The sequence below is a fragment of the Oncorhynchus masou genome, chromosome 28 (assembly GCF_036934945.1).
Source record: "Oncorhynchus masou masou isolate Uvic2021 chromosome 28, UVic_Omas_1.1, whole genome shotgun sequence".
Taxonomy (NCBI): domain Eukaryota; kingdom Metazoa; phylum Chordata; class Actinopteri; order Salmoniformes; family Salmonidae; genus Oncorhynchus; species Oncorhynchus masou.
Window position 1 is genome coordinate 36,054,576 of NC_088239.1, and position 26,280 is coordinate 36,080,855.

Here is a 26,280-nt window from a genome sequence, read left to right on the forward strand (position 1 = left end):
GACTGATTGTTGTCCTATGGACAGAGTCTCCCACCTCAGCTGTAGATCTCTGCAGTTCATCCAGAGTGATCATGGGCCTCTTGGCTGCATCTCTGATCAGTCTTCTCCTTGAATGAGCTGAAAGTTTGAGGGACGGCCAGGTCTTGGTAGATTTGCAGTGGTCTGATACTCCTTCCATTTCAATATTATCGCATGCACAGTGCTCCTTGGGATGTTTAAAGCTTGGGAAATCTTTTTGTATCCAAATCCGGCTTTAAACTTCTTCACAACAGTATCTCGGACTTGCCTGGTGTGTTCCTTGTTCTTCATGATGCTCTCTGCGCTTTTAACGGACCTCTGAGACTATCACAATGCAGGTGCATTTATATGGAGACTTGATTACACACAGGTGGATTGTATTTATCATCATTAGTCATTTAGGTCAACATTGGATCATTCAGAGATCCTCACTGAACCTCTGGAGAGAGTTTGCTGCACTGAAAGTAAAGGGGCTGAATAATTTTGTACGCCCAATTTTTCAGTTTTTGATTTGTTAAAAAAGTTTGAAATATCCAATAAATGTCGTTCCACTTCATGATTGTGTCCCACTTGTTGTTGATTCTTCACAAAAAAATACAGTTTTATATCTTTATGTTTGAAGCCTGAAATGTGGCAAAAGGTTGCAAAGTTCAAGGGGGCCGAATACTTTCGCAAGGCACTGTATTTGGTTAACTATTTAACTAACTATTTAGCAGTCTTATGACGTGGGGGTATAAGCTGTTCAGGGTCCTGTTGGTTCCAGATTGGGTGCATCGGTACCACTTGCCGTGCGGTAGCAGAGAGAACAGTCTATGACTTGGGTGGCTGGAGTCATTGACCATTTTTTGGGCCTTCCTCTGACACCGCCTGGTATAGAGGTCCTGGATGGCAGAGAGCTCGGCCTCGGTGATGTACTGGGCCGTCCGCACTATCCCCTGTAGCACCTTGCGGACGGATGCCAAGCAGTTGACATACCAAGCGATGATGCAGCCAGTCAAGATGCTCTGAATGGTGCAGCTATATAACATTTTGAGGATCTGAAGTCCCATGCCAAATCTTTTCAGCCTCCTGAGGGGGAAGAGGTGTTGATGTGCCCTCTTCACGACTATGTTGGTGTGTTCGGACCATGATAGATCCTTAGTGATGTGGACACTGAGGAACTTGAAGTTCTCAGCCCCATAGATGTGAATGGAGGTGTCCTCGGCCCTCTGTTTCCCGTAGTCCACGATCAGCTATTTTGTTTGTCCATTCTGTGATCTGAAGTTGGGATTTTGCATGCAAATGTAACATCATAACGCTGGAATCACCCACCAGTAATTCTCTTATGCAATGGAATTGGCATTTGATATCAAATAAAAACCACGACAGCAGAAGCTAGCCCACAACAATGGCCCATTTGATTTCCTCTTTCCCTAACGACAACAACATTGTGTTTTGTTAACAATGCGTACAGTGTGTGAGTTAGATGGCGTTAGAGATTGTTCAAGAATCAGCAGCAGAAGTAACAAGAATCAGCAGCAGAAGTAACAAAAATATTGAATATTGCAGATCTGGTAATTTTTTAAATAATTTTTACTCTTTCAAAACTAAATTAATTATCTTCTTTATGGATAACATATGTAGACTAGCTGCTCAGTAAGCTAAAAAAAAATAATCTAAACCATATGCAGACCAGACCAGACCTGGCATTACACAGAACTGTACTCTCATTCTATGTAGCCTAGTAGGTGAAATGGAAAATGAATGTAGCCAAATCACAACTACTTGTTATATTACTAGATAGCTTACAAATACTAGTGTCCAATTAATAAAGTAGGTATGGGGATAAAAAAAAATGTATTGTATATCGATACTATGACTCCAAGTATTGGTTTGTTAAAAATTATTCATTTCTTGCTAGGTAGTTACCGTAGGCTTGCATAAGTCAGGCTGTCCCTGCACCAAAACTCTGGTAGTTCTCATCCTATAGCTTGTTCTCAATATTCTTTAAAAGTGTTTTAAATGGTGTGCCAACATGTTTTGAGTACTTTTATCTCCAAAACAAATGTTCTCATGGCTCTCACTTGTTCCACTGCAGGAGACATATAGTGAGCAAAACGTTTGGGACATCAAATCACTATATATCACATACAGAATCAGAAGCTAAGTATCGTGATAACATCATATTGTGAGGTCCGTGGCAATTCCCACCCTATAATAAAGCAGGGTGTTTTATTTTAGAGTAAAGTGTTCTTCTGGTAAGGGCATGACTTATTTGTAATGAAATAAATAAAAGGCATTTTTAGATCATCTCGGAGAAGAGAAGAAGGCATCTGGTGGCTAGTGGCTACTATACCGTGGGTTGCATCCCAATTGGCACCCTATTCCCTATATTCCCTATATAGTGCACTACTTTTGATGAGACCCCAATGGGACCCGGTTAAAAGTAGTGCACTACACAGGGAATATGGTGCCATTTGGGATGCAAGCCAGAAGGTTGGAGGAGGATGATGACAGTTTCCAGGTTGACAGTTTGGTGTCAGATCCTTATTCATGGTCTCAGTAGGAGGGAGGAAGAGATGGAGATAGGAGAGAGCGAGATGAATTGAATTGAGAAAGAGAAGGAGATATAAGAGAGAGAGAGACCTAGATTAGGGATGGGAGGACACAGATGAAGAGCCCTATTCAGGAAATTAAGGTTAGGTCTATAGCTACTTTAAATTACAAAAACATAACAAAAACAAGCAACAACAGTGCAGTCTAGATTGATAGTATCCAACAGATAGCTTAAGCAGAAAGGATAGTGGACTGTAGGCCTATATAAAGAATGTGTTAAGCTGTTTCTACTTGATAGCCCTCTATAAAAAAAGGTTTCACAGTCAAAATATCTGCAGGCAGACATACGCTCACATCAAAACAATTTTGTCGAGATGACAACATCTGACATTATTATTATAGCTCTGGGCCATAGTCAATACTTTGTAGAGCCACTGGTGTGCAGCAATCTTTAAGTCAAACCACAGAATCTCAATTGGATTGAGGTCTGGGCTTTGACTAGGCCATTCCAAGGCATTTAAATGTTTCCCCTTAAACCACTTGAGTGTTGCTTTAGCAGTATGCTTAGTGCCATTGTCCTGCTGATGAACCTCCATCCCAGTCTCAAATCTCTGGAAGACTAAAACAGGTTTCCCTCAAGAATTTTCCTGTATATAGCGCCATCCATCATTCCTTCAATTCTGACCAGTTTCCCAGTCCCTGCCGATGAAAAACATCCCCACAGCATGATGCTGCCACCACCATGCTTCACTGTGGGGATGATGCTCTTGGGGTGATGAGAGGTGTTGGGTTTGCACCAGACATAGCATTTTCCTTGATGGCTAAAAAAATAGATTTTAGTCTCATCTGACCAAAGTACCTTTTTCCATATGTTTGGGGAGTCTCCCACATGCGTTTTGGTGAACACCAAACGTGTTTGCTTATTGTTTTCTTTAAGCAATGGCTTTTTTCTGGCCACTCTTCTGTAAATCCCAGCTCTGTGGCTTAAAGTGGTCCTATGGACAGATACCCCAATCTCCGCTGTGGGGCTTAGCGGCTCCTTCAGGGTTATCTTTGGTCTCTTTGTTGCCTCTCTGATTAATGCCCCTCCTTGCCTGGTCTGTGAGTTTTGATGGGTGGCCCTCTCTTGGCAGGTTTGTTGTGGTGCCATATTCTTTCCATTTTTTAATAAAAGATTTAAATGGTGCTCCGTGGGATGTTCAAAGTTTTGTATATTTTTTAATAACCCAACCATGATCTGTACTTCTCAACAACTTTGTTGACCTGTTTGGACAGCTCCTTGGTCTTCATGGTGCCGCTTGCTTGGTGGTGCCCCTTGCAGACTCTGGGGCATTTCAGAACAGGTGTGTATATATACTGAGATTATGTGACACTCAGATTGCACACAAGTGGACTTTATCTAACAAATTATGTGACTTCTGAAGGTAATTGGTTGCACCAGATCTTATATAAGGGCTTCATAGCAAAGGGGGTGTATACATACAGTTGAAGTCGGAAGTTTACATACACTTTTACATTTTTTATTTTTGGGGAATTTTTCGAAACATTACATCTTTTTAATTTCACATCACCAATTTGGACTATTTTGTGTATGTCCATTACATGAAATACAAATAAAAATCAATTTAAAATTACAGGTTGTAATGCAACAAAATAGGAAAAAACGCCATGGGGGATGAATACTTTTGCAAGGCACTTTATAAGCCTAAGTGACAGTTCATGCCCCTTATACACTAGCCTACGTCACAGTACCCACATGGGTTGCTGCCATCGGCTCCGAGGTCATATTCCTCACACTCGCGCCTTTGATATTTGCCTATCCAAAGGCCACAAAACAAAATGTTTCATTGCCCATGGTGAAGCTTTTTATCAGAGTTATTGACCTCACAACAAGCCATATTCTAGTAACTTCCATGACAGCTTTGTGGTGCTGAAATGTGAAGCAGCACACGCGATGCAATGGGGAGGTAGAAAGCACGTGGCGCAAAAACTTTGGCTAATTCAAGTAATTAATTTACTAATTAACAGTCTTCATTTTAATTCAAATTAACTAACAACAAGAGGGCTTTGTTTTGGAGCATATTTCTGGCTATTTAAGAAATAAGACGTAAGCCTACCTGTTTGACAGATGAAATTATAGGCCATCTATAGATTCATCGGCCAATTCCTCCAATAGTGTCCCCACTCCTTAAATACCTCTTTGTCCGTGAAGGGAAAACCAGTGCGCAAATTGAGGTAGACCTATGTGAGCGTATGCCATAGCCTACTATTTGTTAAAGAAAATGGAAAAAAGCTTAACATCCCATCATGCCTAGGGTCATGTATAAAAATGCTCAGTTGCCTATTATTTTGGCTACCATGGTTAGAAGAGATCCCCCCTCCCAGCAGTCAAGCTACTGGGGTGTAGAACTGTGATGGACAGACGGTGCCTCTTAACATTGTTTAAAACAACGACAGGGATAGCTTGGTAAAATCAGTTTCAGATCATAGGGCCTCTATAGTTAGTTCGGAATTGCGAATTTGGTTCTTAAATATGGGTGACTTAGCTGTTGTCTGTTTCTTGTTGAGTAGTTACGGAATTCATATGTGGCTGTAAAATAGTTTATGAAGATGAGGGTAATAAGTGATTTAAAGTCCCGTAAAGAAATTGAGCAAATTGAAAATAATACATTTTATAAATATTCAGGAGTCCTAATTTTTGAAAAAGTGATGCTGAACGGTCTCTAAAACTGGCAGATGATTTTAGTGTTTCTGCATGCGATAGATTGATAGTAGTTTGGTATGGTGTGTGCTAGCCGATATAATGTGTGAATGGGAAGATCATTGTGTGATAGAGACTTGAAAGCAGTGATTCTGTTTATGGGATATGTCATTTTGCCAAGTATCCCCAAATTTTGGCAAACTTAGAGGTTATTGTCTTTTTGTGTGGTTTCCATGACAATTCATAATCAATCAGAACACCAAGCAAGCGGGTTGTACAGGCCTGATCAATATGGATCCCAATATAATCTGTAATGTATTTTCTAGTCTTTGGACCAAAATAATAATTTGATTCTGTGACAATTTGTTAATTTTAAACTGCACAACCCAATTATGTGTGTGGTGCTTGAGACAGCGTTTTCAACAACAACAAAAGATTATGGAATTTCTCGTGGAAGAATGGTGCTGCATCCCTCCAATCGACCTTCAAACACTTGTAGATTCTACAGTGCCTTCGGAAAGTATTCAGACCCCTTGACTTGTTCCACATTACAACCTTATTCTAAAATGGATTAAATAAAACAATTTCATCACACACAATACCCAATTTTGACAAAGTGAAAATGGATTTTCAGAAATGATTGCACATTTAAATTAAATAAAAAAACAGAAATACCTTATTTAGTAATTATTCAGACTCTTTTCTATGAGACTCGAAATTGAGCTCAGATGCATCCTGTTACCATTTATCATCCGTGACATGTTTTTACAACTTGATTGGAGTACACCTGTGGTAAATGAAATTGATTGGCCATGATTTTGAAAGGTACACAAGTGTCTATATAAGGTCCCGCCAAATTAATTGTCCGTAGAGCTCCGAGACAGGATTATGTCGAGGGACAGATCTGGGGAAGGGTACCAAAACATGTCTGCAGCATTGAAGGTCCCCAAGAACACAGTGGCCTCCATCATTCTTAAATGGAAGAAGTTTGGAAGCACCAAGACTCTTCCTAGAGCTGGCCGCCAGTACAAACTGAGCAATCGGGGTAGAAGGGCTTGGGGAGGTGACCAAGAACCCGATGGTCACTCAGACAGAACTCCAGAGTTCTTCTGTGGAGATGGGAGAACCTTCCAGAAGAACACCCATCTATGCAGCACTCCACCAATCTGGCCTTTCTGGTAGAGTGGCCAGACGGAGCCCCTCCTCAGTAAAAGGCACATGACAGCCTGCTTGGAGTTTGCCAAAAAGCACCTAAAGACTCTCATGAGAAACAAGATTCTCTGGTCTGATGAAACCAAAATTGAACTCTTTGACCTCTTTGGCCTCACGTCTGGAGGAAACCTGGCACCATCCCTACATTGACGCATGGTGGTGGCAGCATCAGGCTGTGGGGATGTTTTTCAGCGGCAGGGTCTGGGAGACTAGTCAGGATCAAGGCAAAGATGAACGGAGCAAAGTACAGAGAGGTCCTTGATTAAAACCTTCTCCAGAGCGCTCCGGACCTTAGACTGGGGTGAAGGTTCACCTTTCAACAGGACAAACATGCTTTAACAAAGTACTGAGTAAAGAGTCTGAATTTTTATGTAAATGTATATTTACATTTTTTTTTTATACAGTACCGGTCAAAAGATTTAGAACACTTATTCATTCAATGGTTTTTATTTTTATTTTAGAATAATAGTGAAGACATCAATGAAATTAAAAAACACATGGAATCATGTAAAATCAAGTTCTCAATGGGATTAAGATCTGGGGAGTTTCCTGGCCATGGACCCAATATATCAATGTTTTGTTCCCCGAGCCACTTGAGGTATCACTTTTGCTTAATTGCAAGGTGCTCCATAATGCTGGAAAAGGCATTGTTCGTCACCAAACTGTTCCTGGATGGTTGGGAGAAGTTGCTCTCGGAGGATGTGTTGGTACCATTCTTTATTCATGGCTGTGTTCTTGGCTGTGTTCCCTTGGCTGAGAAGCAACCCCACACATGAATGGTCTCAGGATGCTTTACTGTTGGCATGACACAGGACTGATGGTAGCGCTCACATTGTCTTCTCCGGACAAGCTTTTTTCCGGATGCCCCAAACAATCGGAAGGGGATTCATCAGAGAAAATGACTTTACCCCAGTCCTCAGCAGTCCAATCCCTGTACCTTTTGCAGAATATCAGTCTGTCCCTGATATTTTTCCTGGAGAGAAGTGGTTCCTTTGCTGCCCTTCTTGACACCAGGCCATCCTCCAAAAGTCTTCGCCTCACTGTGCTTGCATTCCTGAGCAAGCTCTGTAGTGGTGGTGCCCCGATCCCACAGCTGAATCCATTTTAGGAGACGGTCCTGGCGCTTGCTGGACTTTCTTGGGCGCCCTGAAGCCTTCTTCACAACAATTGAACCGCTCTCCTTGAAGTTCTTGATGATCCGATACATGGTTGATTTAGGTGCAATCTTACTGGCAGCAATATCCTTGCCTGTGATGCCCTTTTTGTGCAAAGCAATGATGACGGTACGTGTTTCCTTGCAGGTAACCATAGTTGACAGAGGAAGAACAATGATTCCAAGCACCACCCTCCTTTTGAAGCTTCCAGTCTGTTATTCGAACTCATTCAGCATGACAGAGTGATCTCCAGCCTTGTCCACATCAACACTCACACCTGTGTTAGCAAGAGAATCACTGACATGATGTCAGCTGGTCCTTTTGTGACAGGGTTGAAATGCAGTGGAAATGTTTTTTGGGGATTAAATTAATTTGCATGGCAAAGAGCGACTTTGCAATTAATTGCAATTCATCTGATCACTCTTCATAACATTCTGGAGTATATGCAAATTGCCACCATACAAACTGAGGCAGCAGACTTTGTGAAAATTAATATTTGTATCATTCTCAAAACTTTTGGCCACGACTGTAGCCCTATTCACTTTCTGTAAAAGAGAACATGTTTAAACCCAGGCAGTGTTTAGGGATGAACTTGTGACCATCTCTTGTTGGGGTAAAGCCACCGAAGAGTAACCAGGAGTTAAAGTTGAAATTTTTCTTCCCCTGGCCTCTGTCTGGGGTGTAAATGTAACTTTTGAAAATAAGCTACAATTCATGACGTCTCCGATGTAATTATATGCAAACAGTGAAAGTTTCATTGCAAACAAGACTGGTTTGGTAGAGGAGAAATCTGGTATGATGAACGCATATGGCATATCGCTCTGTCCATTCTTCCCTGAAACTTATATTTCTATAAGTCTATATTTTGGGACTATTTTCTCCTGCAAGCAAGCTGATTGTTTTGAGCTAATAAAAAGTAGGGTAGGCTACCATCAACACTACTATCAGCGCACAGAGAAATAGACATAGGCTACAAAACTATTTTACTAGAGAGATTGGTTATTTTTATCTAAATTATGATATTGAATTGTAACTTAGCAGATGTGTTAAAAATGGAGTTCAACATTTTTTTTACATTGTTTTTATTTCACCTTTATTTAACCAGGTAGGCTAGTTGAGAACAAGTTCTCATTTGCAACTGCGACCTGGCCAAGATAAAGCAAAGCAGTTCAACACATGCAACAACACAGAGTTACACATGGAATAAACAGACATACAATCAATAATACAGTGGAAAAATCTATATAGGATAGGATAAGAGAGGTAAGGTAATAAATATGCCATGGTGGAAAAGGAATTACAATATAGTAATATAATTAAACACTGGAATGGTAGGATGTGCAGAAGAAGTAGAGATACTGGGGTCCAAAGGAGCAAGATAAATAAATAAATACAGTATGGGGATGAGGTAGATTGGATGGGCTATTTACAGATGAGCTATGTACAGGTGCAGTGATCTGTGAGCTGCTCTGACAGCTGGTGCTTAAAGCTAGTGAGGGAGATATGAGTCTCCAGAATCAGAGATTTTTGCAGTTCGTTCCAGTCATTGGCAGCAGAGAACTGGAAGGAGTGGCGGCCAAAGGAAGAATTGGCTTTGGGGGTGACTAGTGAGATATACCTGCTGGAGCACGTGCTACGGGTGGGTGCTGCTATGGTGACAAGTGAGCTGAGATAAGGCTGGGCTTTACCTAGGAGAGACTTGTAGATGACCTGGAGCCAGTGGGTTTGGCGATGAGTATGAAGCGAGAGCCAGCCAACGAGATCATACAGGTCGCAGTGGTGGGTAGTATATGGGGCTTTGGTGACAAAACGGATGGCACTGTGATAGACTGCATCCAATTTGTTGAGTAGAGTGTTGGAGGCTATTTTGTAAATGACATCGCCAAAGTCGAGGATAGGTAGGATGGTCAGTTTTATAAGGGTATGTTTGGCAGCATGAGTGAAGGATGCTTTGTTGTGAAATAGGAAGCTGATTCTAGATTTAATTTTGGATTGGAGATGTTTAATGTGAGTCTGGAAGGAGAGTTTACAGTCTAGCCAGACACCTAGGTATTTGTGTCCTAGGTAAAATAGTGTCGGTCTATGAATTGGGCTGCTATTATATTATGATAGTGTTTCACAGTATTACTTACCCACCAGTGTTGTGATTGGCTGTAAAATCTGCCTATTGATTTCTGCCGAAAGCGACATCGGTTGTCAAAATGGGAAGCGGTTCCACTTTGTGGCTGTGGTATATATCTCTCTGCAATTTCCTGGTTGCTAAATTTCAGTTTATGTGAGAAAACAAACACTGAATTGTGTGGGGAATCATTGTACCATCTAAAATCGCGGTGAAATATATCTTCAATAACAAAAAGTATTGTTTTTACAGCTGTTTGAAGCAGGTGGACCAAAACTGAAAGTAAAAGGCTCAACTCGCGCTTGCCAACAGATGCCGCTCCGCTGGGAGAAATCAATAGGCCAACATCACAACACTGGTGGGTTAGTAATAATGTGAAACACTATCATTACACTATTACCGGAGATATATTATAGACATTTTCTGAAATTACAAGGCAAAAATTCAAAAAAATACTACGTCATTTAAGGTAGGCTTGATTGAGCTATCCTGTTACAATGGAACTAATAGAATATTTACAAAAGGGCAAACGCCATCCATCTGGCAGGGTAAAGAAAACTGTAAAAGTATTTGAAAGATTTTAATTAGTATTTGAACCCAGGTCTAGCAGAGACCCAGAGGAGGACATCCCATCTGCTCCCTGCCTCAAATATTCCTTCAGAGGAGCCACATATCTGTATTAGTCCAAACATCATTGGAAACCTGACCAGACCACTGGGGGAGGGGCCAAAAACATTCGCTAACAGCCTCCTTATTGTTTGGCTTTGTGACATCATCGTCCAACGGACCCTGCTCGGCGCTTCCTGAGGATGTGCGTCGATGGCTTGAGGGAACAGTGCCAGTGTCGCAAGTGTTTTCCAATCAGCTTCCTCTACAGGACAAGCCTGTAAGTTTCTCTGAGACGCTGTGGTGAAGGCTGAGAAGGAGTGCTTCTCAAATGGCACCCAATTACCTATATAGTGCACTACTTTTGACCAGGGCCATGGACCTGAGCCCAAATGGAACAAATGGTCAAACACAGGGCCATATTTCATCCACACCGTTAACCCAGCCCAGAATATATAACTCAGAGATGGCCGGGTGGTGTGGTAGTGTGACAGGGAAACTATCCAGTCCCCTCTGTCCCGAGCCCAGCCCACTGTGTCCGCTTATCTCTGTCTCAATCCTCTCTTTGCCTGTCTGTCTCTGTCTGCCTGTTTCTCAGCCTTGTATTAAACAACGGAGGGTGAGGGACCCTGGCTGGAAAATGGTGTACTACGTCCATCAATTCAAATCAAACTTTATTTGTCACATGCACCGAATACAACAAGTGTAGACCTTGCAGTGAAATGCTTAATTACAAGCCCTTAACCAACAGTGTAGTTCAAGAAGCGTTAAGAAAATATTTACAAAATAAACTAAAGTAAAACATAATAAAAAGTAACACAATAACAAGGCTATATACAGGGGGTACCGGTACCGAGTCAGTGTGCAGGGGTACAGGTTAGAGGTGAAGTGACTATGCATAGATCATAAACAGCGAGTAGCAGCAGTGTACAAAACAAATGGAGTGGGGGGTGACCATTTGATTAATTGTTCAGCAGTCTTATGGCTTGGGGGTAGAAGATGTTAAGGAACCTTTTGGTCCAAGACTCCAGTACTGTTGCCGTGCGGTAGCAGAGAAAACAGTCTATGACCTGGGTGACCGGAGTCTCTGCCAATTCTATGGTCTTTCCTCTGACACCGCCTATTATATAGGTCCTGGATTGCAGGAATCTTGGCCCCAGTGATGTACTGGGCCGTACGCACTACCCTCTGTAGCGTCTTACGGTCATATGCCAAGCAGTTGCCATACCTGGTGGTGATGCAAATGGTCAGGATGCTCTCGATGGTGCAGCTGTATAACTTTTTGAGGATCTGGGGACCCATGCCAAATCTTTCCAGTCTCCTGAGGGGGAAAAGATTGTGTTGTGCCCTCTTGGTGTGTCTGGACAATGATAGATCGTTGGTGATGTAGATACCAAGGAACTTAAAACTCTCGACCCGCTCCACTACAGCCCTGTTGATGTTAATGGGGGCCTGTCCGGCCCGCCTTTTCCTGTAGTCCACGATCAGCTCCTTTGTCTTTCTCACATTGAGGGAGAGGTTTCACCACACTGCCAGTTCTCTGACCTCCTCCCTAGAGGCTGTCTCATCGTTGTCAGTGATCAGGTCTACCACTGTGTCGTCAGCAAACTTAATGCTGGTGTTGGAGTCGTGTTTGGCCACGCAGTAGTGGGCGTACAGGAGGGGACTAAGTACACACCCCTGAGGGGCCCCAGTGTTGAGGAGCAGCGTGGGAGATGTGTTTGTTGCCTACCCTCACCACCTGGGGGCGGCCCGTCAGGAAGTCCAGGATCCAGTTGCAGAGGGAGGTGTTTCGTCCCAGGGTTATTAGCTTAGTGATGAGCTTTGTGGGCACTAGGATGTTGAATGCTGCACTGTAGTCAATGAACACCATTCTCACACAGGTGTTCCTTTTGTCCAGGTGGGAAAGGGCAGTGTGGAGTGGGATTGATATTGCATCATCTGTGGAGCTGTTGGGGGGTAGGGTATCTGGGAGGGTGCTGTTGATATGAGCCATGACAGAGCCTTTCAAACAACTTCATGGCTACTGACGTGAGTGCTATGGGGCAGGTTACCTTTGCTTCCTTGGGCACAGGGACTATGGTGGTCTGCTTGAAACATGTAGGTATTACAGACTCAGTCAGTGGAGACACTTGCCAGTTGGTCTGCGCATGCTTTGATTACGCGTCCTGGTAATCCATCTGGCCCCGCGGCTTTGTCAATGTTTAGTTTAAAGTAGAGGTCAACCGATTATGATTTTTCAATTATTGAAGGACCAAAAAAAGCCGATACCGATTAATCGGTCGATTTTTATAAAAATGTGTAATGATGATAATTACAACAATACTGAATGAACACTTTTATTTTAACTTAATATAATACATAAATAAAATCAATTTAGTCTCAAATAAATAATGAAACCAGTTCAATTTGCTTTAAATAATGCAAAAACACAGTGTTAGAGACAAAGGAAAAGTGCAATATGTGTCATGTAACAAAGCTAGCTCGTTGCGAAATGTGTGAAGACCATTTCTTCGTAACAAAGAGTAATTAATTTGCCAGAATTTTACATAATTATGACATAACATTGAAGGATGTGCAATGTAACAGCAATATTTAGACTTATGGAAGCCACCCGTTCGATAAAATACAGAACTGTTCAGTATTTCACTGAAAGAATAAACGTTTTGTTTCCGAAATTATAGTTTCTGGATTTGACCATATTAATGACCTAAGGCTCGTATTCCTGTGTGTTTATTATAATTAAGTCTATGATTTGATAGAGCAGTCTGACTGAGCGGTGGTAGGCAGCAGCTTGCTCGTAAGCATTCATTAAACAGCAGTTTCCTGCGTTTGCCAGCAGCTCCTCGCAATGCTTTTAGTACAGCTCTGTTTATGACTTCAAGCCTATCAACTCCCGAGATTAGGCTGGCGATATTATAGAACATAAGAACATCCAATAGTCAAAGGTATATGAACTACAAATGGTATAGGGAGAAATAGTCCTATAATTCCTATAATAACTACAACCTAAAACTTCTTAACTGGGAATATTGAAGACTCATGTTAAAAGGAACCACCAGCTTTCATATGTTCTGAGCAAGGAACTTTTAAATTTTAGCTTTTTTACATGGCACATATTACACTTTTAATTTCTTCTCTAACACTGTGTTTTTGCATGTTTCATTATTTATGAGACTAAATTGACTTTTATTAATGTATTAATTTAAAATAAGTGTTCTTTCGGTATTGTTGTAATTGTCATTATTACAAATATATATAAAAATCGGCGGATTAATCGGTATCGGCTATTTTTGGTCCTCCAATAATCAGTATCGGCGTTGAAAAATCATAAATGATTGACCTCTAGTCTACTCCCCACTCCAGTTTTAAAACGAAACATGTAAAAGCATTGGCAGAATCTCATTGTTCCAAAATACATTGCCAATGCAAGCATATGATAACATTTACAGTGTAAAATACTCCTTGGAACGTATTGAAAAGCCTCTGTTTGAAACATTAGCAGGTTTAAGATCCTGATATACAGTTCTCTGCAGTTCCCAAAATAATCGCATCAAATATGACTAACTCTCCAGCACTATATCCAAGGAGATGTTGTTTTGTTTTTTGACACATAGAAATAGTATTATGGAACGTTGACTTGAATGGAGATGTTCCATTCTAGTAATTATATTTCTGTTTTTGACCCTGTCCACTGCTCAGCTTGTCTTTACATGGTCATTAGTTCTCATCAATGTTCTGGGGCAACCTTGAGATGACAGAGGCATGGTTTTATCAGACAGAACCACTGTGATCAAAGGATTAACACACTACAGTACACTAACCCGCTGCTAATCAGGTATGGACAGACTTGGCAGGCAGCTGAACACTCAGTCTTCAGTGAAGGGGGTAAGAAAGGAGAAAAAATCAAAACAACTTCTGAGACAAAATGTCCAGAACTCAAAATTAATGACTGATATCACGACATGACTGATGTCATACTCTTTGATAAGGCAAAATCTGCATCAGCTGCTATTTTATGAACTACTCAATAACATCCTACAGAACGAGTGCAGGACAACAGACCAAAAGGTGGTGGTGGGGGGGTCTCTCTGGCTTACTGACTTATTGCTGTATGGTTCTTTGAGATAAGTGATGGAAAGTGAATTGGTACAGTATGAGTCACTTAGCCAGGCTACATCCATGCAACGCCTTTGGAAAGTTGTGGTTGTGCTGACCAGCCGTTTCCTTTCCTCTCCTCGAGTACTGCCGGAATTAATGAGCCACTTCCCTCTTTACCCCCGTCTCCCAGGGGCATCTAACGGGCCTTACTTTCTCACACCAACCCTGCCAAAGGAGGGTATGTGTCAAAGCACACACTCACACACACTCTCTCTCGCTCAAGCACACGCACACACTGAACTCAAACCCCAGAGACAAACTTGTTTAGGCGCATCTCAAGGAGTTTCTCCCTCTCTATTTACATGGTGAGTGTCTGTTCTGTTCTCTTTCAAAAACTTCAGTGATGTTACCAAAAGATAACAAAGTGTCAATCTAAGAATGCCAGAGAAATAAGATTGTAATAACATTATTACAAACGTAACTGAAGAAGTCACAGCTAACATTAACCTCTCACACTGCCTGTTGTTTGAGTATATGTTCTCTGTCTAGACAATACATTTTAGTCTACTGCTTCATTTTAGGTGGCAGATAGCCTAGTGGTTAGAGCGTTGGGCAAGTAACCAAAAGATTGCTGGATCGAGTCCCTGAGCTGACAAGGTAAAAATCTGTCATTCTGCCCCTGAACAAGGAAGTTAACCCACTGTTCCCTGGTAGGCTGTCATTGTAAATAAACATTTGTTCTTAACTGACTTGCCTAGTTAAATAAAAATCTGTTGTGAATCAATGATCACTTATAATGGCGCCGGACGGGATGGCTGCAGTTTTATGGGCTCCTATTTTGTTCGTTTTTTCGCATTGTTTGTAACTTATTTTGTACATAAAGTTGCTGCTAAAGTCACTTATGACCAAAAAGAGCATCTGGACATCAGAACAGCGATTACTCATCCTTAATGAGTCCGACACAAAGGATATACTTGCTTTCCGGAGACAAGGCCAAAATCCCCGTCATTTGCTTGAGAAAAAGGCAGAGACACAGAGGGAGAAGGTCGAGGGTGCCTTGTGAGGATTCGGAGGCGAGTGAGTAAATCGCCACTAACAATGGTTCTATTGGCCAACGTGCAATCACTGGAAAACAAACTCGATGCTCTACGGTCGAGACTATCCTACCAACGGGACATAAAAAACTGTAATATCTTATGTTTCACGGAGCTGTGGCTGAACGATGACACGGATAATATAGAGCTGGTTCGGTTTTCCTTGCTTCGGCAGGACAGAGCAGCTATGTCTGGTAAGACAAGGGGCAGGGTTATGTCTACTGTTGGTGCGCAATGTATAATATTAAAGAAGTCTTGAGGTATTGCTCGCCTGAGGTAGAGTACCTCATGATAAGCTGTAGACCACACTATCTACCAAGACAGTTCTCATATATATTATGCGTAGCCGTCTATTTACCACCACAAACAGTTGCTGGCATTAAGACCGCACTCAACGAGCTGTGTATCCAGAAGCAGTGCTCCTAGTGGCCAAAGACTTTAATGCAGGCAAACTTAAAAATTTCACCTAGGTTTTACCACCATGTCACATGTGCAACCATAGGAAAAAAACTCTAGACCACCTTTACTCCACACACAGAGACACATACAAAGCTTTCCCTCGCCCTCCATTTGGTAAATCTAACCATAATTATATCCTCCTGATTCCTGCTAACAAGCAGAAACTAAACTAAAGCAGGAAGTAACAGTGACTGGCTCAATATGGAAGTGGCTAGATAACGCGGATGCTACGCAACAGGACTGCGCTCCCGAGTGGAGCAGCGGTCTAAGGCACTGCATCTAAGTGTTAGAGGCGTCACTACAGACACCCTGATTTGATTCCAGATGGTATCACAACCGGCTGTGTTTGGGATTCCCATAGGGTGGTGCACAGCATCAGCATCGTCCGGGTTTGGCCCTTGTAGGCTGTCATTGTAACTACGAATTTGTTATTTACTAACTTGCCCAGTTATATAAAAGGTTAAAAAAAAGAAATACATTTTGCTAGCACAGATCGGAATATGTTCTGTAATTCAGCCTATGGCATTGATGGCATACCATCTCAGTCACCGGCTTCATCAATAAGTGCATCTACGACGTCGTCCCCACAGTGACCGTACGTACAGTTAAAGTCGGAAGTTTACATACACTTAGGTTGGAGTCATTAAAACTCGTTTTTCAACCACTCCACAAATTTCTTGTTAACAAACTATAGTTTTGGCAAGTCATTTAGGGCATCTACTTTGTGCATGAAAAGTCATTTGTCCAATAATTGTTTACAGACAGATTATTTCACTTATAATTTACTGTATCACAATTCCAGTGGGTCAGAAGTTTACATACACTAAGTTGACTGTGCCTTTAAACAGCTTGGGAAATTCCAGAAAAGGATGTCATGGCTTTAAGAAGCTTCTGATAGGCTAATTGACATGATTTGAGTCAATTGGAGGTGTACCTGTGGATGTATTTCAAGGCCTACCTTCAAACTCAGTGCCTCTTTGCTTGACATCATGGGAAAATCAAAAGAAATCAGCCAAGACCTCAGAAAAAAAAATCGACATCGACATAACCTGAAAGGCTGCTCAGCAATGAAGAAGCCACTGCTTCAAAACCGCCATAAAGAAGACAGACTACGGTTTGCAACTGCACATGGGGACAAAGATTGTACTTTTTGGAGAAATGTCCTCTGGTGTGATGAAACAAAAATATAAATTTTGGCCATAATGACCATCGTTATGTTTGGAGGAAAAAGGGGGAGGCAAGCCGAAGATGTCACACCCTGGTCTTAGTATTTTGTGTTTTCTTTATTATTTTGGTCAGGCCAGGGTGTGACATGGGTTTATTATGTGGTGTGTTTAGTCTTGGGGTTTTTGTAGGTATTGGGATTGTGGTATAGTGGGGTTTTCTAGAAAAGTCTATGGTTGCCTGAAGTGGTTCTCAATCAGAGGCAGGTGTTTATCGTTGTCTCTGATTGGGAACCATATTTAGGCAGCCATATTCTTTGAGTGTTTCGTGGGTGATTGTTCCTGTCTGTGTGTTAGTTTTCACCGGACAGTTGCGGTCACTTTTGGATTTTCGTTTTTTCTTGTATCGGAAGAGAAAAGAACGAGCGCCATTCTCCTTGCGGAGATGGTGCTAAATACATCATCACGGTCGATCCCTGGGATTGGGCTGGCTAACACGTCGTTTTGCTTGGAAGGAAAAGGAGTTGGAGCCGTTAGGACGAGAATCTTTTGGAAGAATTATATTGATGGGGATTCTAAAGCTGACGGTGAAGGACATGTTTTGTTTCCAAGGCAACTCGTTGGAGGAGCATACGACGTCGCTATATTCTGAAGAAAAGCATGATGATATCCTTAGAAGGGCAAGAGCAGTGGGAGGAGAGAGGCCGATGTGCCACTACGAAATATCAAGTCTGGCGAAGAATAACTTTAGGGTTGTGACTGTTAACATGTATAACCCTTACGTTAAGGATGAAGAGGTGAGGGCTTTTCTGGGGAGATACATGGATAACGTTTCCTCAGCTAGGCACCTCAAAGACTCCCTTGGGTTTTGGAATGGGAGGAGAGGTTTCCAGGCCCTCCTCAGGGAGGACCCAAAGGGACATGGTGGATACCTTCATCCTCCTGCTATGTTCTCCCTTGGGGCTGACAGGGGGACTTTGTTTTATGCACGTCAGCCCCCATTTTGCAGGCGCTGTATGGCCTATGCACACATTTTCGCCTCGTGCAGCATGAGAAAATGCAGATTTTGTGGATCTGAGGATCACGAGGCGAGGATTGTGACAAGCCTAAGACATGCCATGGGTGTGGCTCGTCAGCACACCTGTGGCGTGAGTGCCCGGCCCGTCAGAGGTCATATGCGTCTGCGGCTGGGGGGGGAGCAGGAGCGGGGGATGGGGGAAGAAGAGGAGGGGAAGGAAACATGCCTCATGATAAGACTACAAGTCCAGAGGGGAAGGCTACAAGGAAGGAAGAGGAGCAAGAAGCGGTGGATGGAAGAGAGAAGGAAACGGAAGGCACGGGAGTAGGAGAACCAGGAAAAGCGGTGGAAGAAGGCAACCGAGTGGAGGAGAATGAGAGAGAAGAAAGTGAGGGAGGAATGGTAGAGAAGAAGACGGTGGAAGAGCAAGTGGACTGGGGGAAAGTGACATGGTGGAAGAGATGAGGGGTATGGTGGAGGAGCTGGCGGGGGGAGGGGGTGGTATCTCTCCACTGCCACCATCACCAAAGAAGAGAATGAAGAGGAGGGTGCGATTGGCCGACAGTGAGGGGGAGGGGATGGCCAAGAGAGTGATGGGGGTGGGAGAAACCTCTGGGTTGCTGCTGGTTTCCCAAGACTCTCAACTTCATTTGGGTGGGGACACACCTAACAAGACTCAGGACTGGGTACAGGAGGAGGTGGGGAGTTTTTGTTTGGGGACTCAGCCTCCCCAATTTTCTTCCAAACCAGCTGCAACACTGGGGAGGGGAAGATTGTGGGGGTAGACCCAGGGTGCAGGGCACCCCGAAGCCAAACACTATTCCTGCATCCTGGGATGGTGTGATGGAGGAAGAGGGGGGATGTCGGGATTGCAGATGGTGTTCTCACCGGTAGATATGGAGCAGGGGAGCATCGGGTGAGTCTCCTGTTTTTGTTTTTTTCTGTCTGGGTTTAGTATTTGAGTGTATTACATGTTTTATTTTTTGCATGGAGTCTAATTTTACTTTTGTTAGTTTAAATGTAAGGGGTTTAAGAGATATTGTTAAGAGGAGGGTGGTTTTTAGTTATTTGGAGGGTGTGGGGTTTGATTTTTGTTTTTTACAGGAGGTTCACCTGAGGGATGGAGGGATGTTAGTAGAATTAAGAGGGAGTGGGACAAGGGAGAGTCGGTTTGGGGTGTAGGGGGTGCACTCATCTGGGGTAGGGATTTTGTGTGGGCACAGGGAGGTAAAAGTGGAAGATTCCTTTGTTGTAATGCAGGGGAGAGTTATAGGGGTGGATGTCACAATAAGGGATTGTAAATTTAGATTAGTGGTGGTGTATGGGCCACAGGTGGTGGCAGACAGGAAGGAGATGGTGGACTGTCTGACGCCCCTGTGTGTTACAAATAGGAAATTAGTGATAGGGGGGGATTTTAATACAGATTTAGGAAGAGGGGGGATAACAGTGCAGGCGCCATTGCTAGGCTAATGGCTTGCCATGGTCTGGTAGATGGTGGTATGCACACTACTCCAAAATGGACGGTCCTACATGGCGTAACTCCAGGGGGGTTGAGCGGAGGCTCGATTATATTTTTGTACCCAGGTCTTTGGGAAAGTTGTCTGGGCGGCTGCTGCCTGTTTTCTTTTCGGATCACGACGGGGTGCTCCTGCAGGTGGGGTCGTCGGTCTGCCTCTTTGGTAAGGGGTACTGGAAGCTAGATCGGGATGTGCTGGAGGAGCAGGCTTTTGTTGACGGGTTTTATGTTTTCTTTAGGAGGCTTGAGGGTCTCCGGTCCATGTGTGAGGGGGTGTTAGAGTGGTGGGATTTAGTTAAGGTGAGGATTAGGGCTTTTATAATAGGGTATTGCAAGAGGAAAAAAGGGAGGAGAGGAGGGAGGTGGATCGTATCCAAAGGTTAATTGAACTCGAATACGAGGCAGGCAACCTCGGCGGGTCGTTTGACTGGAAGAGATCCTCAACCCTAAAGGCGCAGCTCAGGGAGTTGCAGGAGCGGAAGGCTCGAGCTTTCCTGGAGCGTGCGCATAGCGGCTTTCTAGAACATAATGAGACTTGTTCTGCTATGTTCTTTAAGTTGGTTAGGGCAAGACAGAGTAGGAAGGTAATGCATGGTGTTAGGGAAGAAAATGGTAGTATAGTTAGAGAACCAGAGGATATGGTCAGGGTGACAACTGATCATTTCCAAGGTTTATTTAAGGAAAGGGAAATAGATGTAGAGCAGGGAAATGTGTTTTTAGAACACTTGTCCAGGCGGTTGCCGGAGGACATTAGAGAAGTGATGGAGGCCCAGATTTCACTAGAAGAGGTTGAGAGCGCTCTTAGGAGGATGGGAAAAGGGAAGGTGCCTGGGATGGATGGGCTGCCGGCTGAGTTTTATCTCAAGTTTTGGGGTATACTTGGACCAGTGGTCCTCGAAGTCTTGAAGGCCATCCTTGAGACGGGGTCCCGGGGGATCAATGGCTGTTGGTGTGCTGTCACTTTTATATAAGAAGGGGAAGTAACTGACCTTGGCAACTGGCGGCCATTGACCATGCTGTGTGTAGATTACAAGCTACTTGCAAAGGTTTTAGCAGACCGGTTGCGCACAGCCCTTCCCTACGTCGTTCATGAGGATCAGACGTGCGGGGTAGAGGGCCGCTCTATTAGATGGAACCTACAGTTAATCAGGGACTCCATCGCTTGGGTTGAAGATAGAGGACTGCCTTTTATGGTAGCAGCTAGATCAGGCGAAAGCCTTTGATCGCGTGAATAGATCCTTTTTATTCAGAGTGTTAGGTCGATTAGGATTTGGGGAGAAGTTTATAGGATGGATTTGTACATTATATGTCGGAGCGGGGTGCCGAGTTAGTGTAAATAGTCACTTGGGTGACGTTTTGACCTCTCGTCTGAGGTCAGGCAGGGGTGCCCACTCTCGGCTCTCCTCTTCGTTCTGTACATGGAGCCTCTGGGGGCTGCCATTAGGGCAGACACAGGGGTGGAAGGTCTGCTGATCCCTGGAAGTGGTGGACTGCGTGTTAAGATGACGCAGTACGCCGACGACACTTCCTTGTTGTTGTGCAAGGACTCGTGCCTGACAAGGTCCCTTGCCATCTTTGGGGATTTCACTCGGCGTCGGGAGCAGTTCTGAATCATGCAAAGTCTTCCGTTAAGTTTTTCGGAAGATGGCGCGGTAGAACGGATGTGCCTGGGGGTTATCTCTCTGTGAGGGGGCCCTGAGGATTCTCGGGGTCCATTTTGAGACCTCCGGCTCTGCGACGCTAAACTGGAACATGCGTATTGCAGTGGTACAGAGGAAGCTAGCAATGTGGAAAGCTAGGTATTTGTCTTTTATGGGCAAAGTCCTGGTCCTAAAGGTGGATGTGTTGCCGTCGCTTTTGTATTTGGCATACATCTACCCATTGCCGGCTTGTCTGAGAAGGCCTCTAGTGAAGCTTGTGTTTCAGTTTATGTGGAGTGGCAGGTATGAGTGGGTCGCCAGGGCACGCATGATCTGTCCCATCGGGGAGGAAGGTAGGGGGTACCACATTTCCCCTCAAGCTGGACACAATTTTTGTTTCTTTCTTGTTAACGGAGCTTGCTCAGCCAGTGATACACCCGTCCGGTTACCTCCTGCGGGTGTTTTTCTCGTATCAGGCGAGAAGCATAATGGTGTGGTCTAACACGGGTCCTGGGGCGGAACAGCTGCCGTGGCACTTTGGTCATGCGGCCAAGTGGTTGCGTGCGCACCCTGAGGTTGAAGTTGCCCGAGTAGGTTTAGATCATAGGCACCTGTACGAGGAGGTCAGAAAGGCAGAGAGTCGGGCGCCTGTAGTAGGCATCTCGGAAGCGGTCTGGGAGGGAGTGCAGGTGCGGGGTCTGGACAACAGGCTCAAGGACCTGAATTGGTTGAGCCTTCATAAGTGTTTGCCGGTACGTTCCATCTTGTACCGGTTTAGTTTAGTGCAATCCCCCACCTGTCCAAGATCCTCTTGTGGCAGGGAGGAGACTGTGCGTCATGTCTTTTGGGACTGTGCCTTTGCCGGAGTAGTATGGGCTAGGGCACGGGTGTTGTTAGGTTTGGTAAAGGGGATTTTGTATTGACGTGGGCCAGGTTAGAGAGGGTGTAGGGAGAGTGAGAGGGACGGATAGGGACAGGTTTCTGCTCTGGCTTCTCATGAGTCTCTTTAAACGGGGGCTGTGGGAAGCAAGGCTGAACATGGAGAAGACAGGGAGAGATTGTGGGGTGGAAGGGATAGTGAGGAGAGTGGAAGGAGATTTGAGGGGGAGGATGAAGAGGGAGGAGAGGAAGTGGGGGCAGCATGCTGCTCGGGAGAGGTGGAAGGGGGTTTAGGGCAGGATAGATTAGGGACGGGGAGATAGGGAAAGGTGTTTTGTAGGGTGACGGGGAGGGAAGATGCTCCCCTGAGGTTTTTGTTTGGGGTTTATGTTTAGTTTAATTTAATTAGTTTAATTAAAATTATCATTATTTGTGTATGTATGTAAATTATGATTTGTAAAGAATGAATGGTACTGAAGATAATACATTATTTTTTATAAAAAATAAAAAAAAAAATAGGCTGTTTCGGTTGTTGCGTTACGTTTCTTGTTTTGTTCGTGTTCTTTCGTTATTAAACATGTATCAAAATTACCATGCTGCATTTTGGTCCAATCCTTGCAACACCTCCTCTTCAGAAGAGGAGATGGAAGAAAACCGCAACAGAAGAACACCATCCCAACCGTGAAGCACGGGGGTGGCAGCATCATGTTGTGGGGGTGCTTTGCTGCAGGAGGGACTGGTGCACTTCACAAAATAGATGGCATCCTGAGGTAGGAAAATTATATGGATATATTGAAGCAACATCTCAAGACATCAGTCAGGAAGTTAAAGCTTGCTCGCAAATGGGTCTTCCAAATGGACATTGACCCCAAGCATACTTCCAAAGTTGTGGCAAAGTGGCTTAAGGACAACAAAGTCAAGGTATTGGAGTGGCCATCACAAAGCCCTGACCTCAATACTATAAAAATGTGTGGGCAGAACTTAAAATTAAAAAGCGTGTGTTTTTTTTCTTCTTTCAGTTAAAAAAGTCACCACTGCCAGCATATTTCAATGATAAGGAATGGGTCACAAACTTGCTTACCTGTGCGACATATTCAACCTGCTCAACGAACACAATCTGTCACTTCAGAGGAGAATGACAACAGTCTGTAAGTTGGCAGATAAAGTGGTTGCATTCAAAGCAAAACGGGAACTGTGGGGACGGTGAGTGGATAGGGGCATATTTGATGTGTTCCAAACATTAGCAGGGATTTTGGGAGAGACTGAGACTGGGCCGTCTTTCTCCCAGCTGGTGCGCAATCACCTAGCTTCACTGTCAACGGCGTTACTTCCCAACCACCAACGACCCACAAAGTGCGAAGGAATGGATCTGTGACCCATTTGTGAATGTTCCAGGTGAATCGTCCATCTCCATGCAGGAAGAAGATCAACTCCTTGTGGTTGCAAATGACGGTGGCCTTAAAAGTATGTTTGAGAACTTAATCTCTGCCGACCTTCTGGTTTTCAATCAAGGCTGAATATCCTGAGAGCCACAAAAGCACTTAAAACGTTGCTTCCAATCCCAACATCCTATCTCTGGGAAGCAGTGACGGCAACAAAAACAAAATTACAGAGTAGACTGGACACAAGGAACATGTCACTGTCTAACAATCAACCGTCTTGTTGCTGGGAAACAAACAGCGACATGGTGAGTTGCAATGTCTTTATTATATGGTCATCAAAATATGCACTTTATGTTTTTGTAATATCACGGTAGACCTACTTGAACTAAAGTCTGGGAAAATATTGTCTATATGAGACCTGTCCGTGGTGCAAAAAATGTTGGGGACCGCTGCTCTAGAGGACACCAAGGGAAAGGTCAAGAGAAAGATATTGGCTGGCTTTCAACACCCCCTCTACTCCATTCGAATGCTTTCGTTTCATATGGCCTAGCACATCTGTATGCATAATTTTCCATTTATACACAATCACAATAGGGCTTTGGTTTTCTCATTGGTGATTTTACAAGCCGATCTTAAAACTTATTGCGTGGACTGGTCACCACTCAGTTATAGAGGTTATTATTACTAATATTATAAAATCACTAGACTCTTTACATAGGCGTGCTACATTTGGCCTTCATTATCAGTGTTTTCCAGGAAGCAGACCTTACTTTTCTCCATGTAATCCAAGATAAGTGACGCCTGGCAAACTCTCTTCCTCTTTGCTTTCCTTCAACCGCACTCTCTCCCTAAAGTTTATATTGAGTTCTCCTCCTAGGTGACAAAAAACAGACCCAGTAAGTGGGAATAAGTTGTAGAGTCAAGTTTTCATACAGCATCACAGAATGAGCCATGGGCTAGACAATCTGAAATGTCAGAATGAAGTGAAACAAGTCATTGCCCTGTTCATTCTTTGTGCAATACTCATCATGGCCCTAAAGTTGCATATAGGTATCACCATCTTGCTATGTTTTTGTTTACTCACAAGAGGACAAGAAATACAAACGGACCTGATGGTCCTCGCTGCAGTGGTAGACTGAACTAACAAGTAGTGTGGCCGACTAATATGAACGCATTAAAAATGGAGTAGCCTATGCTATCGTAGTTAGTTGACCATGAGCATCCATCCCATCAGTTGTTGACCTTGTCCCCTTGCGCCTGTTATCATCGCCATAGGTCATTTCCCTGAGATTTTACACTTCAGCACTCGCAGGTTCTCCCACTGTCTGTCAACAGTCAGTGTCAGTCACATGCTCATCGCCTACAGCTCAAATCTGTAAGTAAATGTCTCTATTGTCGTTAAATTGTCACTATTAATCCACCAGCATAACTCTATTGTAGAACGAAGCGGTTTAAAACATTTAAACGTTTTTAAAAGTTCGACGAAATGGGATAAATGTGTAGCGATGAGAATAGTGATGATTAGTTGTTGTTGTAAATGTGGAAGCACATGTGAATGAGAAGACGTTGCAGGTGCGACAAAACATCAAAGCTATCCGCCTGTATTTGACATACCAACCATACCCCATGGCTGGGTCATTGCTATTCTCACTGCCATTTGTTGTTAGTTACAAATATTTCAAATATAACTGCCCTGTGAAGATAGCAACGGGGTCATGTTAAACTTTAGGAAAAACATATAACATTTGCTAGAAAACTATCTTGTACAGAGAGCCACAATGTTTGTTATTCTAATCTTCAGCAAGCTATTGATAGCTGGCTATATTGTAAACTGGCGAAATTTTGCTAAATGTTCAGTATAGGTTGCTAGGTATGTCTGAAGCGCCTTTGCAGGTACTGCTTCAGCGAGGCTAGCTAGCACTCAATATATGGAAGTTGAAAAATACATCTGTAAATGGTCATTTCGTTCGTGATCCCCGTTGCTCAGTCATTCATTCCCCAATTGTATCATATCTTTTACATCCCGTTTTATTATCGGTACACAGTGAGCTAACTACAGATCAAATGCAGCAGATATGAAGATCACCAGCCAGCCAGACTGAGGTTGCAAATCGAGGCATCCTTAGCAGATGCGCCTCTGCTCAGTTTACTTCATGCCAACGGCATTCTTCAACCTTCTCTCCCTCTGCCGAATATGTATCCAGCGGACACAGCTAAATATTACCCGATACCATATACAATTCGTCGTTTTCTTGTATTACATTTCACACACATAGGCTACGGCTATCATCACCCTGAGAATACGCATGTATAGACATGTTTTATTTTTTACCTTGGAGATGCGTAGGGTCGCGTTGCCGTGTCGTACAAGTTCCCTGCGCTCAGCATCTACCGCTGAGAGAGCTCTGTGCTGTAGGGAGTATTTGCAGCATGCCTATTCGGGGGGCGGCACCTGCAGGGGCGCAGGAGCAGACAGTTCCCCAGCGCCCTATTGGCAGGCAAGGAATATATTTTTCACCAGTCGTGCTGCTGGATGATTTTTGTGTTCTAAGGTTGGGACAGATTTTTTTTCACTTTTCAATTAGCCTAGCTAACTAATTGAGATCATGATAGTAGCATTAGCTAACAGTTAGGTAAGTAGTTACTAACTTTTATTTTGCCCTTGTTTAACAATGGTAAGTCA

The 26,280-nt window shown here is 43.5% G+C and overlaps 1 protein-coding gene across 1 annotated transcript in view; it reads right to left on the minus strand.

Moving 5' to 3' along the window:
- LOC135517538 (uncharacterized) overlaps positions 1–25,992 on the minus strand; it is a 50,792-nt gene extending 24,800 nt beyond the window's left edge. Inside the window, exon 1 of the mRNA XM_064941936.1 lies at positions 25,930–25,992. The gene's annotated coding sequence lies outside the window, so the exon portion shown is untranslated. The remainder of the gene's footprint in view (positions 1–25,929) is intronic.
- Between the last annotated feature and the right edge of the window lie 288 nt (positions 25,993–26,280).